Source organism: Tubulanus polymorphus, chromosome 12 (genome assembly GCF_964204645.1).
Source record: "Tubulanus polymorphus chromosome 12, tnTubPoly1.2, whole genome shotgun sequence".
NCBI lineage: Eukaryota > Metazoa > Nemertea > Palaeonemertea > Tubulaniformes > Tubulanidae > Tubulanus > Tubulanus polymorphus.
The window spans coordinates 5268838-5286701 of NC_134036.1; the positions used below are offsets into that span (position 1 = coordinate 5268838).

General features: G+C 35.3%; 1 long non-coding RNA gene across 2 annotated transcripts; it reads left to right on the forward strand.

Annotated features, from left to right (window-relative positions):
- Positions 1-861: 861 nt before the first annotated feature.
- On the forward strand, positions 862-8808 carry LOC141913931 (uncharacterized). 2 transcript variants are annotated; one of them, XR_012620668.1, is made up of 4 exons: positions 862-877; positions 7587-7987; positions 8189-8387; positions 8472-8808. It is a non-coding gene; the product is annotated as an uncharacterized LOC141913931 (long non-coding RNA). The 2 variants fall into 2 exon arrangements; XR_012620667.1 differs by lacking the exon at positions 862-877 and adding an exon at positions 6798-6837.
- Positions 8809-17864: the final 9056 nt, after the last annotated feature.

Genomic DNA, 17864 nt, shown 5'->3' on the forward strand with positions numbered 1-17864 from the left:
GCTTCAATAATCACCTACTTGAAATATATCTAACTGGAGCGGGTGATGTTGTGTAAGACTGTGGTTGTTTAGGGGCAGGGTCCTGCCCTGGACGCTGGGGGGGGGGCTCATTAAGTATTGAGTATTAAGTAAGGGCTTGATCGATGTGGTTGACTCCAAGAAAAGAATATTTGAAATATCGGAAATTTATTGACACTCATCGCCTCAACGTAATCGTTCAAACTTTTGTCCAGGAACAAGACGTTGTATCATAGAGTTGAGCACTTTCTCCTCGCTTTATATTCCAAGTGGCAACGACAATTTTGATAAATACATGAACTTGCCGTTAGAAACGAGATGCAGTTTATAATTTGTGAGAGTGAGTTTTTAAATTTGTTTTGAAAAAAGATTTCTCGTTGACGAAATCTGCACATTTCTCTGGTTTCAAAGCTATATAAAGGCGTTGAGCATAGCTTCACCCGTATTTGAAATATTTCGCACATCTCAGCACTTTCTGTGAATCGACTGTAACGGTGTGAGATGTTGAGTAGATAACCAGTTGATGAAACGCTGTTCCGTGTTGTGACGATGTGTAGAGAATCACATCCTAATATGACGAAACATTAAGTCCGAAAAGTGTTTAAATGGGATTAAAAGGTTGAACTCGTTATGGAGTGCCGTGCAATTTTCGACTTGTAGGTTATCTCACTCAGGTAACCACCTATACTTAATTCAACGTTGAATTATTCTAATTTTTTTTCAGATCTGTCATTCCTCACTTTTTCACTCATCATCAGAAACTGTTTGCTGCCAATACCGCGAGGAAGATTGAACGAATACTGTGGATGGACACCAGACGTTTAAAAATAATCCTTGATGCTCTACACAGGAATATCTGGTGAATAGATTTATTTTTGTTTAATCCACTGGATATACACAGCTGATATTTTGTCGTCAGCTCTTAGCCACTAGGAAGTACTGGGTTAAAATTAGCAAAATATCAACGAACCCTTCAGCATCCAAGTTAAAGAACTTAAAAGTGCCAGTGATGATACATATTACAATGTTATCATCGTAGTTGAACCTGCTTACTTACAGTGTTGTTGAGTACAAAGGTTTTATTTCTATATGTTATTATTGCGAAGCCTACCAGAACAGATGGACTCTTTGTGCTCGAAAGTATAATATTAATTCTTTCCTCATATAGCGCACTTGTACAAAGCGTAATCAGTTTACATCCGTATAGAATAATAGATATGAGCTCATAAAGGGTTATTTGAAACGCTTGGAGAATGAATACGAAGTTGGAATTGACAGGTGAGATTAATTGCGGTAATAAACTTTTCTAAGTAACTAAGTTTTCAAGTTAAACATTGTACTGATGGACTTAGTCTAAAACTAAGGGGCTGCTTGTTCCAAAGTGCTGTAAATTGAAATGTCCTGTCACCTATTGCATTGGTTTTAAGATTGGCTTAACCAGACGACTTGTATGTTGCTAAGAGCGGAGAGATCTGGTGGATGCATAGTCAGATAAAATAGACCGCGGATACTTTGTTCCCTGGTAGTTTAGGCATTTATATGTCAGTAGCAGCACTATCCATCCTAGTTGAAACTATACTCAGTTAGTTCATTCAACCGAACCCATGGTCTATTTTGTTGTATCCCCGGTACTTCGTTGGGGGAAATATTGGCTTGATTTAAGACACGATTTCTCATTTGCTCAACAGTTTTGCATCAATATCGGATCACAAAAAAATGTTTGTTAAACAAAACAAGGGCTTCACATCGTTGTCAGTGAACGAAATATGATATGGAATGTTTCTGCGATGAATATACAAATATATTATTGTTCATTCAAGAGTCCCTATAAATCTAAGTCTACCGGTACGAATATTTAGATGAGCCACTATAATTTGGAGTTCGTATTATTTGTGACGGTGTAGACATCGTGCGGCAATTTACACAATTCATAAATGAATAAACAATTTAATTCATGTACATTGAACAATGTACGCCTTACATTCTATTTCTACCTATTAAACAACCTATATCAGGCGAGTGTTGAGTTCATGCTTGAAGACCAGTAGAAAAAAGGTCGAATTGACAAATCTATTTCTCAGTCGACATACATACGTCAAATGCGAGATATCTCGTTATACGTGCCGCTTACAATGGTATTGAAGAATAGGTAGCTGCTTCAATTCGACACCATCGTCTGAATCAATGCATTTTTTTGTATTTTTATGAGTGATGATTTTTCTGGTATGTTAGCTGACCAGTCGGTATATAATCGCTGGATGTATGGCAAACAGACGAATAAGCAATTTTGTCGAACACGGGCTGAATATACCACCAAAATCACCGTATTTTTAGTTTGTTTGTGCTGATTTGTTATAGATCGAACTCTTACTTAGCTAGTCGATAATGGTCGATAGCGTTTCTCCTTTATAGGAAACCATCGAATATAATATACGAATTTACATATCCGTTGTATACGGGGAATTAATCAAATACATGATGAAATGTCTAACATGGTTCGAATATGGTGAATGGACGGCATGATTTTTTTTGTGAACCGTCGAGCATTTTGTTTATGTGTTTGCTTAAGATGATCGGATGTGTTTACCCGAATAGCTGTCACTCGGACATGTATTGCAAAGGTAATAGCGCAACAATGACACCAAACGTCCGCACGTGGGGATTGAAATGGACCATTTAGAAATGTCAGATTATTATTATATTGTATTTTCGTAGTCGGAATTTAGCATAAGGGATAAACGCGCGACAGGAATCGGCGGTTATTGTCTACTACTGCGGATGAAACGGCGCATCCTATTGATCACTGTGAAAACATCCACGGAAAAATCATAAACTATCTAACAACCCGATAGCTGATTTATATACTGACAGTTTTATTGAATCTAATTATAACACGAGATTTGACAACTGAGTTACGAATATAAATTCAAGTCGAGCTTTCTAATAGTCAGTCAGTAACCTGCCTGTGGTTCAGTTTCATAATCGGATATTTCGCAAACCACCACAGGTATTTTCCATTTGAAATTATCACCAACGATTAGGAACATGATCCCACTTTACAATTATTGCTGCAACACTGAGAATCAACAGTACATCCCACGGTATTTGGAAGGCAACTCAAATGCTGACCTACATTTCAAAAAAGCATTACATTCTAAATGGAATTTGAAGTGAAACAAATTTTCGAAACACTCGAGCCCCTACCCCAGGCGTAGGACCGGTGGTCATTCCGACGATGTGGCTGATGGAGATCAATGTCGAATAGCCTTACAAACAAATGGCTACACTGAAGGCTAGGAAATCATAAACAGCTAAAATCCCGATAAATGATTTATTTACTCGCAGTTTTATTGAATCTAATTATAACATGAGATGTGAAGAATGAGTTACAAATATGAACTCAATTCGCGAAGTTTCAAACTCAGACGGTAATCTGACTGTGCTTCAGTTTCATAATCAAATGTTTCCCAAACCACCACAGGTATATCCCATTACAATCCAAATAATCACCAACAATTAGGAACATGTTCCCGCGGTACAATTATTGCTGCAACACACAGCGTCATTATTGCACCACGTGGCTTTTGAAAGGCAACCTATATTTCAAAAAAGCATGAAATTCTGAATGGAATTTGAAGTGAAACACATTTGCCCTTAATTTCTAGAAAAACTCGAACCCCCATCCCAGGTGTAGTACCGGTGGTCATTCCGAAAATGTGGGTGATAGCGATTCATTTCGATTATTCAGAAATACACATATGTATACATGAGTCTAGGATATGCGTGTCCATAAGAACAATATTGTACGTCAATTAACTTGATTTTCGTCAGAACACAAGTTATTTATAATAGCTCTGAAAACTAATTCATCAAACGAATCCGTCCAACGGAAAAAATCAACTTCTGAATGTTAATTGATAATTGCGACTTTAATTTTATTTTTCACGAAATCCTTCGAAATTGCGTATCATTTTCCCAGTCGTTACTCACCTTCTGCCAAATACGCGGCACTGACCATAATCAGAACAGCAGCAAAAACACGATTTATCAAATACGTCGCCATTTTTGTAACCTAGAATTTGAATGGACACATATCAGCAATCATGCATTTGGGTGAATCCCAAATTTTGATTCCACAACAGTCTTCGTAAGGTTCTCAGTGAAAAAACCTTTCGTCAGAAAATTTTGATAACAATAATCAGGTTTAAGATGATGCTACATAAGAATGAAACTAAGAGTGACCATACACATAGTGTAAGTAAGTGCTAACGGATTTTCTACATTGCCGGTTTGAATGCCGGTATGTGAAGCGTGCAAAATTGGCCTCACCAATCCGTAACAGTGATAGTAATAGTTATGAATCATTCAGTGAATATTTCTATTTTGTTTTGTAACACTGGACTATGTTGAATTAATTTTGTTTTACATCGTGTTATCATTTGACTAAATGTGGCGATTGCGGAACGGTCACATCTCCTGCGTTTGTCATTACACAAAAACGGAAGCGTTTGACACCACACAAACAAGTTTCTGTCTCAGTTTTTCTGTGTGATGATGGCCTTTATATATGGTATTGGGTTAATCGTTTGAAATCATTGTTTGTTTTCGTAACGCCAGCGTTGTCAGTTTGAAATCAGTTCCCCGGACGAGGCGTTGTTTCTAAAACACAAGATTCTTTCGAATGAATGTAAATCCTTAGGCCTATTTATGTAGATGTCAAACGTATTTGATTAAGAAATGCGCTTCCACCTGATCGCGGTCCGAATTGTATAGCCGGACTTCTCAATTCATCGCGTGTACGACTGTTACCACTTTTCTCTACTAATCGTTGATACCCAATCTCAAACCAAAACCACCCGTACCGTAGACGAGCCGAGTTTGACCGAAATGAATACGTCCACTAAGTTAAACAGGCGTTGGATTCTCACTTAATGTGATGAAATTAATGAAACGATGAATCTTTACTTTACTATCTTTACTTTTACGATTATATGGTGTTTTTCTTACCTTAGTCGATTCTTCTAACGTATTAAACTGTCGAAACGAATATATCTCCCTAACCAGAACCTGTCGACGAATGAATGAAACACGTTACGTCTGATATCTTATTTAAAATTTGCTGAATTATACCGATGATTGCACAGCAGGATATCGATTGGAAACTGATATCGGTGATCCGTTGAGCTAAATCGATACGCACCGGGCTCTCACTTGCCGTGGAACTTAGTTTGAATAATCTTGCAGCCGCCTAGTCCAACACCGCATACATTATTCAATCTATCACCGGTTTTCCTTTGTAACCGTCTAGGTAGCACATATTTTGACAGGAATCTTTATAAGTTGGGTTCGTTTTTTTTGGATACAGCTCTAGTTCTTTGAAACAGAATTGAAGCATTTTAGTTACTTCAGTCTGTGTATGATAAGAGTAAGTTTTAGAATATGAATTATCCTTTTTTTTAGATATGCAAATGCCCTTTTACAAAATGACACGTTTTAAGGTCCGTTTTCCGAGAGTGGTATTCGTCTAAGGTTTCAATAATCTTGCTTTACATTTGGTCGTTTCGTGAAGTGATTCCCGTGAGAATAGTTTGACTGGAATCATTTCTTCAATACCCACTACCTACATATAGATGTGCCGTTGAAAATACGAGAAGCGTTCGATTATGATTACTTCAGTCGGTGTTTTTTAATTGAAATTCAGTTATGAATAGATGTTTCGACCGGTGAACCCCAGCCGTGTGTACTTAGTTCAATACTGCTAGACTGCACGATCAACACGTCATCACGCGCTTAAAGTACGTGTGTTTTATGAATACAAGCAGACGAATTTAACCACCTGCTGCATGTCTGAACTACGGTTACTGACACTACGTGGTTCCGGTCTAACTGGCTAAATATCTAATGTGGATTGAAAAATTTCGACTCAAGCAAGTTCTACTGTACTAGCACCATATATCAAACCACTTAGCCATTGAAGTCATTGGGACTCGGGCCAAAATTCTCCTTTATTATGGCATTTCTACGCCACTCTCGTTGTGGCAATTTCAGTTGGCGATGAGTCTAGGATTTTTTTCGGATTTAACATCGTCGTTCCATCGAATCCGTGCACCAGACACGAGAGATGGATTCGGAAGCTGCGTCCATATGCAAACACAATTTATAGTAGTACAGTTTTGGTAAACAATCCTATGTTTGGACAAAAGTCTAGCAAACCTAGGGTTGAAAGGTAAACTAACATATACTCGGCTATTGATTAAGCCCCCGGCTGTCTAGCTTTGAGAAAATGCCATGATCGTCGGATTTTAGGATGGATTTTGAAAGTTGGCTGGCTGACTGATATATTCTCGTGGACGACTATTAGAAATATAGTCGAAACGTTGAATGAACTACTTCTCATGATTTTATCGTCGCAATACGGATGTAGCGTATCATCAATGGTTATTAAACTAACCATAGAACTTCAAGTGAACGGAAAGGCCGTCATCTCAAAAATCCTCTAGACACCGCTAGTAATCTTGCGTTTTGTCCAGCGCCCTCAACGGTGGCGACGAACAATAGTAGATTATTTACTTTAATTCTTTCTCCGCGAGCATAGAGGATATTTTTCAAGAATTGAAAATTACGTTTATAAGCTGTTGGTAGACGTGCGACGTCACAGTGTTTTGTCCGAATGTGAATAGTCGGCGATTAAGTTTGAATGTTTACCGGCTACAATCGGGCGGACCGGATGGCTTAGTCGGTCGGCGACTAGCGTGTCACCGCTGTGGCCCAGGTTCGAGTCTCGGAGGAGGCGGGTCAGGATGTGGCAAATGATCTCCGGTAAGCGGGCGAGTCGAGAGTGCTGTCCTCCCTGGAATGAGGTTGCTAATGCGTGAGTCCTACAAAATAACTGGTGTGGGGTAAATTATGTTTAATTCAGTCGTTTCTGGCTGAATTATTTATTTATCCCACAATACCGGTCCAGGTTGCGGAGTAATTCCACCAGGGGCCTTCGACTTTTTTACAATATTAGTTTGATATTTTAAGTTGATTGGTGAGGGTTTGGGAAATTTTTTATTTTTGTTTAATTCCTCAAGAAATCGAAAAAATCCCAGCGAGAATTCCGTAGATATTTTGTTAGCAATGCAGCTATCAATCTCCAGGTAAATTGACAAAACTTCAATGATTTTTTAAACTTCACCAGCTTCCAGTCAGAGTAGACGTGTACGCGGCGATGTCTGGTGAACGTGTGCATAAAATCGGCCTCGAAACAACAATCCAATAGAGAATCACTCACTGGAGACCTGCCACACGCTCTACTACACAAAAGTGCCGCGTGACTGGACAAACTTTTAAGCAAACTTCAATATTCCTGAAGCAAAACTCGAAAATAGTAAAATTGAGCCGGAATTATAGTTCAAAACGAGATGTAAATAGAAGGGAAATCTACAATAAAGTTTGTTGGATAGTTTAGATAAGACTGCAGTATGCAATTTTAGGCTTAAATCCTAGCATTCTACATTCTATCTTTAACAATGTGTGTCTCTATGAATAGTCGAATTAAACTCGATGACCTATAATACCTATAGGAAATGTTTGGCACGAATTGAATGGTTCTCGAGGATTAGCGTCACGTACTCGGGTCTGCCACAGGAATGCGCGATCGAGCCTTCTGATTGATCCATTCCGGTCGCCTCGATGATGCACCGTCGCTGATTGGTCGACGTATGTATTAGAAGGGTTGTTCGAGCCTCCCTGTGCCAGTCCGAGAACTGATGCCCAGTGATGAAGGTCAACCTATAAAAGCTCTGCAACAAGGCGTGAAGAACAACTGACGATGGAGAGGAGACTGCTGTTGCTGCTACTGATGTCGGATTACAACTTCAAACGGATGACGGCTAACCCAGAGGGCATTTTAGCTGATAAGGGCGAGTTCGCTGTTGTTGATTTCCGGTGTTCAATTTCTAGTCTACACACACATTTTGAAAAGGTTAGAAATTTCATGGAATCGAATGTTTTAGTTATGAATCGACCGTATCGATAATTATCGCGTTTTCTTTATGGTTTTGATGTTGAACCCAAACATTTTTTAACATTTGGCTTAACTTTTCAAATCGCTTTTGGTTTTGTCTTTGCGAATAATCCAAGAAATTCCAGAAATAAATCACTTTTACACATTTTGTCTTTTTAGGTTTTTTAACCTGCACCAGTCCGTTACTTGTGTACTTGTGTACTATGTGTACACAGCTAGTTTGTCGCAACATCCAGAACATGCTGCTGCTGCTACCACATTGATAATTGCACCAACCCACAGTTTGCTGTTACGTACCGCATTGACCCTTCTAGAACCAAGCCAACCTGTTTACAACCGTCCAACTTTGATAGATTAGGTAACTTTATCAACATATAATTTGGATATTCAATGATCGTTTTCATAAGCTGACTTAATCTTTATTTTATCTTTTGTTTTTTAGACTATACTCCCAATCCAAACCTCGAGACGCAGACTCTACTCAGACTACAGCACCGTCCTCAAAGCTCGAGATACTGACTCTACTCCGACTACAGCAACATCTTAAAACCTCGAGACGCTGACTCTACTCCGACTACAGCAACATCTTCAAACCTCGAGTCGCAGACTCTACTCCGACCACAGCAATATCTTAAAACCTCGAGACGCAGACTCTACTCCGACTACAGCACCATCTTCAAACCTCGAGACGCAGACTCTACACCGTTAATTCGTTTTGCCGCATGTTATACAGTAACGTGAATAAATAAACGTACATCTACATAAAATGCTCGTCTCTACTAAAAATCTTTGTCTCGGGCACTTTGCCCCGGAAAGGACTCTTCCCCCTCACAACTTCACACTCTACCCTCTTCCACTCGGCCTCGGAAAGGACTCGCTCGGAAAAGAACTCTTCCGCTTGCAACTTCTCACGTTCAAGGAAAGGACAAAGTCAAAACGGAAAGGAAAACGCAAAGTACAAATTATTCCAAATTAAATTTATTCCAAATTCAAAGTAGGAATTTCTTACAGCTTGTAAAATTCAACATTTTATTGAATCGTCAATAAAATTATGGGATTTGAACCACCAACCATTCGGCTAGCAGCCCAGCACCCTACCAACTACGCTATAGCGGCACATATACAACCTGCAGGGGAAGTCATATTTATCCATTGCTTAAGCACATTTTATCAAAAAAAATAATGCCATCTACCGGGAGAGAAAGGAACTATTTCCTATCTCAACCCGGTAGATGGAAGTGAGAGAGGGGAGAGGGGAGAGAAGGAGAACGAGAGAAAGAGAGCGGGGAGGATGAGAGAGGAAAATAAGAGAGGGATGAGAGGAGAATGAGAGTGGAAGGAGAATGAGAGAGGGGGCGAGGAGAACGAGAATGCGAGAGGATGAGAGAGGGAGCGGGAGAATGAGAGAGAGAGAGAGATAGGATGGCATATCACCTAAACTTCTATGTTCCTTGTTGTTGTCTATCCGTCAGATTCTAGATGCCGGGAGCAGTTTTACATTTTTCAGTTTTCAGTTCAAACACGTATCAGCAGCAACGTCAAATATTTAGTCCTCGTGGACATAAGAGTTCACTGTAACTGAAGTCGAGTTCGTTTGTTTATACTCTCTGCCCACACATATTTATCCAGTTCATCTGATGTAGTCCTGATCAACAAACACAAACAAACGTCAATAGTTCCACCGTGTACGAACGTCCTAAAAATATACATGAAACTTAATAGAATGATTTGAGGCCACCTATCAAACAGACACAGTAAGAGTTAAGTCTAGTTACCGGTGTATCAGAGAAATGGCAAACTTAGGTAACCCCCAAAATGAGGGTCAAGGGTCAAATATTTTTTGTCTCCGATTTCGATGAAATTCAGTGTAGACATGTATTTTGATGTGCTGATCACAAATCCGAAAGAATTTCTCGGATCCAGGGCCCCAAAAATGAGAAATTTGAATTTTTAGGGGGACCCCTTAATTTTCAAAAGGCCTTGGACCCCAGAGTTTTTAAGATATTCAAAATCTGATTGCATATTTAGAATCAGCACCCCTAAAAATAGTAAGGGCTAAAATTTCAAGCAAATCGAAGAGATTCGATTTTTTGGCCAAAAATGGCAAAAATCTAAGGTGTAAGTCCAGGAGTTTTTTTTCGGGGAAAAATTTTCTTTCTCCCATTCCTTCGAAACTTAGTAGAAAGATGTATTCCGGCGTGTAGAATCCGGATCTGCAATGAGATTTTAAATCGGAGTTCATCTTCATTGCCAAATTAGGGTTTAATTGGCCAAAATATGCACCCCAAAAATGGGGTAGAAAGTCAATTTTTTTTTTTCACTCTATTTGAATAAAATTTGGTACAGATATGTTTTTTGGGGTGCTGATCACGAATATCAAGTTAGTTTCTGGATCAAAAGCCCCTAAAATGAAATATTCAGGATTTCATGTTTTGACCCCTAATTTTTGTCACTAATTTTGATGAAATACGATTTTTTATTTAACCCGTAAATGGCATTGAACAAACGTACAATGGAGAAGAAGAGTTAATTTGCATAAACAATGGAGGCCGAGAGAGAGGAAGAGGAAAAGCGAGGGAGAGAGACAAGAGAGAGACAAGAGCGGGTGAGTGAGAACCATCATCTTATTTCTCGACAAAACAATGTTCTATAATTCAGAGTCGCATTCTATTTTTGAAATGATTAATTTTTGAATAGCCCGGAACCACGACACAATGAAATACTAACGACCAGAAACGCTTATGCGTCAAATTAATAGGTCGAATAGGTGATCGACCAAAACTGGTATCTGGCTACAGGTAATCAAATACAGTATTATCAAATAAGCTATGATGAAGTTTCAATGTTAACACACTCAATACAATAAGGAGAAGAATATATTCACCTGGCTGTTTGACTAAATCCGAATTAGGTGCCGAAAATCTTCCAATGTTGTTGTAAATCCATCAATGCTTTCAGGTTTTAGTTCATAGTCCAAACACATTTTAAATTTAATCTGTTGACAGCATCGCGAAACTATTTAAGTCGATGGTATGGCGAATCCTCGGGAGACAGTTTTTAACGCTATGATGCATTCCTTAGTTCACTGAGTGCTCCGTGAATGTTATGTCATGATAGGTCGTTCAGCGTGAAACTGCTGGTAAATTCGCGCTTAGAATTCGCCGTTTCAAAGTTCCGTGTAGAGGCAAAATCGATGAAATATCCAAGATGTCGAAGATGATCAGGATCGAGTCCACCATGGATTATGAAATTTAAAACAAAGGGAAACAAAATTACAATTGCATTTACACACATCTAAACGGTGCCAGTGACAATCAAACTTTGCAGTAGGCAGGGCACAGTTTAACAGTTGTGGCTCAAGTCAAATATGTTTTGGAATTTGGAAAGTTGGTAGATTGGTTTTTTCCGGAGTGTTTACTGTGCTTACCTATTACATCCTTTTAAACACTTTGCTGAAATCAAAGTAATTTTCAGCACCTTCAGAAGCATTTCCATTTTGAAGGAGTTTTTAAGGTAGGACAATGTCAAATCAACGAACCGAAACTAAAACGAACTTGGATAGAACTCTTTCGAGATCAATAAATACAACAGTTTAGATCGACGAGTTGATATCGACGCCATTGGGTTCGAGTCCCGATTATTCCAGCGGTTCAGAGGTTATATGGTGTAATGTAAATTTCGACAAATAATGCAACTAGGATTTCGGCAAATAATGCAACTAGACCTTAGATTTCCTTTTCACTAAGCCGAAATATTGAAAAGCAATGGAATACAGCAGTTAGATTGACGAGTAGGCGCCATAACGACATGATGCATGATACAAGATAATTTGGGTTCGAGTCCCAATTATTCCAGCAGCAAAGTTGTTTTAATGTGAAATTGAAATTTCGGCTAATATAAGACCAGAGCTTCGATTACTTACTGAAAACCACGGAATATTTTATACAGTCGTTTCGATATTTCGCCTGTTTTTTTCTACCCCCATAAAATCCTTATGAACAAATTTTGAATAGCGGCACATTATTAGGATTATCGTATTCTAACTAATTACATAGATTCAAATCAAAAATAAGTCAAATTTAACACAAGAACTAATTTTAAATTATGAATAATAAATAATTAATTTGAGTTTAAATTAATACTAATTTCAAAGGTTCAAAGCACAGACAATGAGTTTAATTGAAGACAATGATTAATTTCAAAGGGTCAAAGCCTAAACACTAAGTTAAATGAAAGAAAATGAATTATTACATAGATTGCAAGCCTATACAATGGGTTTAATTGAAAACAAAAACTAATTTTATAGATGAATTGAAGGAAAAAACTAATTTCAAAGATTCCAAGCCTAAACAATAAGCTTAATTGAAGACAATAACTTATTTCATAGATTGCAAGCCTAAACAATGGGTTCAATTCAAACATTCTAATTTAAGCCAAAACAACGAGTTTAGTTAAACACAATAACTAATTTCAAAGCCTCAAAGCCTAAACAATGAGTTTCATAGAAGAAAATAACTTATTTTATAAATTAAAAGCCAAAACAATGAGGACAATAACTCCTTTCAAAGATTCCAAGCCTAAACAAAAAGCTTAATTGAAGGCAATAACTAACTTCATAGATTAATTGATGGCAATCACTAATTTCAAAGATTCCAAGCCTAAACAAAGAGCTTAATTGAAGAAAATTACTAATTTCATAGATTCAAAGCCTAAACAATGAGTTTAATTGAAGGCAATAACTAATTTCAAACATTTTAAGCCTAAAAAATGAGTTTAATTGAATAAAATAACTAATTCATAAGATTCAAAGCTTAAACAATTAGTGAAGTTGAAGAAAACAACTAATTTCATAGATTCCAAGCCTAAACAATGAGTTTAATTGAAGGCAATAACTAATTTCAAACATTTTAAGCCTAAACAATGATTTTAATTGAATAAAATAACTAATTCAAAAGATTCAAAGCTTAAACAATTAGTGAAGTTGAAGAAAACAACAAATTTCATAGATTCCAAGCCTAAACAATGAGTTTAATTGAAGACACTAACTGATTTCAAACATTTTAAGCATAGACAATGAGTTTAATTGAAGACGATAATTAATTTCAAAGATTCAAAGCCCAAACAATGAGTTTAATTGAAGAAAATGATTAATTTCAAAGGGTCAAAGCCTAAACAATAAGTTAAATTCAAGACAATAAATTATTACATAGATTGCAAGCCTAAACAATGGGTTTCATTGAAAACAAAAACTAATTTTATAGATGAATTGAAGACAATTACTAATTTCAAAGATTCCAAGCCTAAACAATAAGCTTAATTGAAAACAATAACTTATTTCATAGATTACAAGCCTAAACAATGGGTTCAATTCAAACATTCTAATCTAAGCCAAAACAACGAGTTTAATTAAACACAATAACTAATAACAAAGCCTCAAAGCCTAAACAATGAGTTTAATTGAAGAAAATAACTTATTTCATGAATTCAAAGCCAAAACAATGAAGACAATAACTTCTTTCAAAGATTCCAAGCCTAAACAAAAAGCTTAATTGAAGGCAATAACTAACTTCATAGATTAATTGATGGCAATAACTAATTTCAAGATTCCAAGCCTAAACAAAGAGCTTAATTGAAGACAATTACTAATTTCAAAGATTCAAACCCATACAATCAGTTTAATTGGAGACAATAAATAATTACATACATTCATAGCACAAAAATGAGTTTAATTTGAGTTTGAATTAAGGCAATAACTAATTTCATAGATTCAAAGCCTAAACAATGAGTTTAATTGAAGGCAATAACTAATTTCAAACATTTTAAGCCTAAACACTGAGTTTAATTGAAGAAAATTACTAATTTCAAAGATTAAAAGCCCAAACAATGAGTTTGATTGAAGACAATAACTTATTTCATAAATTCAACAACAAAAGAATGCGTTACATTGAAGACAATAACAAAATTCAAAAGATTCAAAGCCTAAACAATTAGTGAAATTGGAGAAAACAACTAATTTCATAGATTCCAAGCCTCAGCAATGAGTTTAATTGAAGACAATAACTAATTTCACACATTTTAAGCATAAACAGTGAGTTTAATTGAAGACGATAACTAATTTCAAAGATTCAAAGCCCAAACAATGAGTTTAATTGAAGAAAATGATTAATTTCAATGGGTCAAAGCCTAAACAATAAGTTAAGATAAAGACAATAAATGATTACATAGATTGCAAGCCTAAACAATGGGTTTAATTGAAAACAAAAACTAATTTTATAGATGAATTGAAGGAAAAAACTAATTTCAAAGATTCCAAGCCTAAACAATAAGCTTAATTGAAGACAATAACTTATTTCATAGATTGCAAGCCTAAACAATGGGTTCAATTCAAACATTCTAATTTAAGCCAAAACAACGAGTTAATTAAATACAATACCTAATTTCAAAGTCTCAAAGCCTAAACAATGAGTTTAATTGAAGAAAATAACTTATTTTATAAATTCAAAGCCAAAACAATGAAGACAATAACTCATTTCAAAGATTCCAAGCCTAAACAAAAAGCTTAATTGAAGGCAATAAGTAACTTCATAGATTAATTGATGGCAATAACTACTTTCAAAGATTCCAAGCCTAAACAAAGAGCTTAATTGAAGACAATTACTAATTTCAAAGATTCAAAGCCCGAACAATGAGTTTAATTTGAGACAATAACTAATTATATAGATTCATCGCACGAAAATGAGTTTAATTTGAGTTTGAATTAAGGCAATAACTAATTTCAAATATTTTAAGCCTAAACAATGAGTTTAATTGAAGAAAATAACTAATTTCAAAGATTAAAAGCCCAAACAATGAGTTTGATTGAAGCCAATAACTTATTTCATAAATTCAACAAACATTAAGCATAGACAATGAGTTTAATTGAAGACGATAATTAATCTCAAAGATTCAAAGCCCAAACAATGAGTTTAATTGAAGAAAAAGATTAATTTCAAAGGGTCAAAGCCTAAACAATAAGTTAAATTCAAGACAATAAATTATTACATAGATTGCAAGCCTAAACAATGGGTTTAATTGAAAACAAAAACTAATTTTATAGATGAATTGAAGACAATTACTAATTTCAAAGATTCCAAGCCTAAACAATAAGCTTAATTGAAGACAATAACTTATTTCATAGATTACAAGCCTAAACAATGGGTTCAATTCAAACATTCTAATCTAAGCCAAAACAACGAGTTTAATTAAACACAATAACTAATTACAAAGCCTCAAAGCCTAAACAATGAGTTTAATTGAAGAAAATAACTTATTTCATAAATTCAAAGCCAAAACAATGAAAAGAATAACTTCTTTCAAAGATTCCAAGCCTAAACAAAAAGCCTAATTGAAGGCAATAACTAACTTCATAGATTAATTGATGGCAATAACTAATTTCAAGATTCCAAGCCTAAACAAAGAGCTTAATTGAAGACAATTACTAATTTCAAAGATTCAAACCCATACAATCAGTTTAATTGGAGACAATAAATAATTACATACATTCATAGCACAAAAATGAGTTTAATTTGAGTTTGAATTAAGGCAATAACTAATTTCATAGATTCAAAGCCTAAACAATGAGTTTAATTGAAGGCAATAACTAATTTCAAACATTTTAAGCCTAAACACTGAGTTTAATTGAAGAAAATTACTAATTTCAAAGATTAAAAGCCCAAACAATGAGTTTGATTGAAGACAATAACTTATTTCATAAATTCAACAACAAAAGAATGCGTTACATTGAAGACAATAACAAAATTCAAAAGATTCAAAGCCTAAACAATTAGTGTAATTGAAGACAATAACTAATTTCATAGATTCAAAGCCTAAACAAAGAGTTTAATTGAAGGCAATAACTTATTTCAAACATTTTAAGCATGAACAATGAGTTTAATTGAAGACAATTACTAATTTCAAACATTTAAGCCTAAACAATGAGTTTAAATTGAAAACAATAACTAATTCAAAAGATTCAAAGCCTAAACAATTAGTGAAATTGGAGAAAACAACTAATTTCATAGATTCCAAGCCTCAGCAATGAGTTTAATTGAAGACAATAACTAATTTCACACATTTTAAGCATAAACAGTGAGTTTAATTGAAGACGATAACTAATTTCAAAGATTCAAAGCCCAAACAATGAGTTTAATTGAAGAAAATGATTAATTTCAATGGGTCAAAGCCTAAACAATAAGTTAAGATAAAGACAATAAATGATTACATAGATTGCAAGCCTAAACAATGGGTTTAATTGAAAACAAAAACTAATTTTATAGATGAATTGAAGGAAAAAACTAATTTCAAAGATTCCAAGCCTAAACAATAAGCTTAATTGAAGACAATAACTTATTTCATAGATTGCAAGCCTAAACAATGGGTTCAATTCAAACATTCTAATTTAAGCCAAAACAACGAGTTAATTAAATACAATACCTAATTTCAAAGTCTCAAAGCCTAAACAATGAGTTTAATTGAAGAAAATAACTTATTTTATAAATTCAAAGCCAAAACAATGAAGACAATAACTCATTTCAAAGATTCCAAGCCTAAACAAAAAGCTTAATTGAAGGCAATAAGTAACTTCATAGATTAATTGATGGCAATAACTACTTTCAAAGATTCCAAGCCTAAACAAAGAGCTTAATTGAAGACAATTACTAATTTCAAAGATTCAAAGCCCGAACAATGAGTTTAATTTGAGACAATAACTAATTATATAGATTCATCGCACGAAAATGAGTTTAATTTGAGTTTGAATTAAGGCAATAACTAATTTCAAATATTTTAAGCCTAAACAATGAGTTTAATTGAAGAAAATAACTAATTTCAAAGATTAAAAGCCCAAACAATGAGTTTGATTGAAGCCAAAATTTTCTTTCTCCCATTCCTTCGAAACTTAGTAGAAAGATGTATTCCGGCGTGTAGAATCCGGATCTGCAATGAGATTTTAAATCGGAGTTCATCTTCATTGCCAAATTAGGGTTTAATTGGCCAAAATATGCACCCCAAAAATGGGGTAGAAAGTCAATTTTTTTTTTTCACTCTATTTGAATAAAATTTGGTACAGATATGTTTTTTGGGGTGCTGATCACGAATATCAAGTTAGTTTCTGGATCAAAAGCCCCTAAAATGAAATATTCAGGATTTCATGTTTTGACCCCTAATTTTTGTCACTAATTTTGATGAAATACGATTTTTTATTTAACCCGTAAATGGCATTGAACAAACGTACAATGGAGAAGAAGAGTTAATTTGCATAAACAATGGAGGCCGAGAGAGAGGAAGAGGAAAAGCGAGGGAGAGAGACAAGAGAGAGACAAGAGCGGGTGAGTGAGAACCATCATCTTATTTCTCGACAAAACAATGTTCTATAATTCAGAGTCGCATTCTATTTTTGAAATGATTAATTTTTGAATAGCCCGGAACCACGACACAATGAAATACTAACGACCAGAAACGCTTATGCGTCAAATTAATAGGTCGAATAGGTGATCGACCAAAACTGGTATCTGGCTACAGGTAATCAAATACAGTATTATCAAATAAGCTATGATGAAGTTTCAATGTTAACACACTCAATACAATAAGGAGAAGAATATATTCACCTGGCTGTTTGACTAAATCCGAATTAGGTGCCGAAAATCTTCCAATGTTGTTGTAAATCCATCAATGCTTTCAGGTTTTAGTTCATAGTCCAAACACATTTTAAATTTAATCTGTTGACAGCATCGCGAAACTATTTAAGTCGATGGTATGGCGAATCCTCGGGAGACAGTTTTTAACGCTATGATGCATT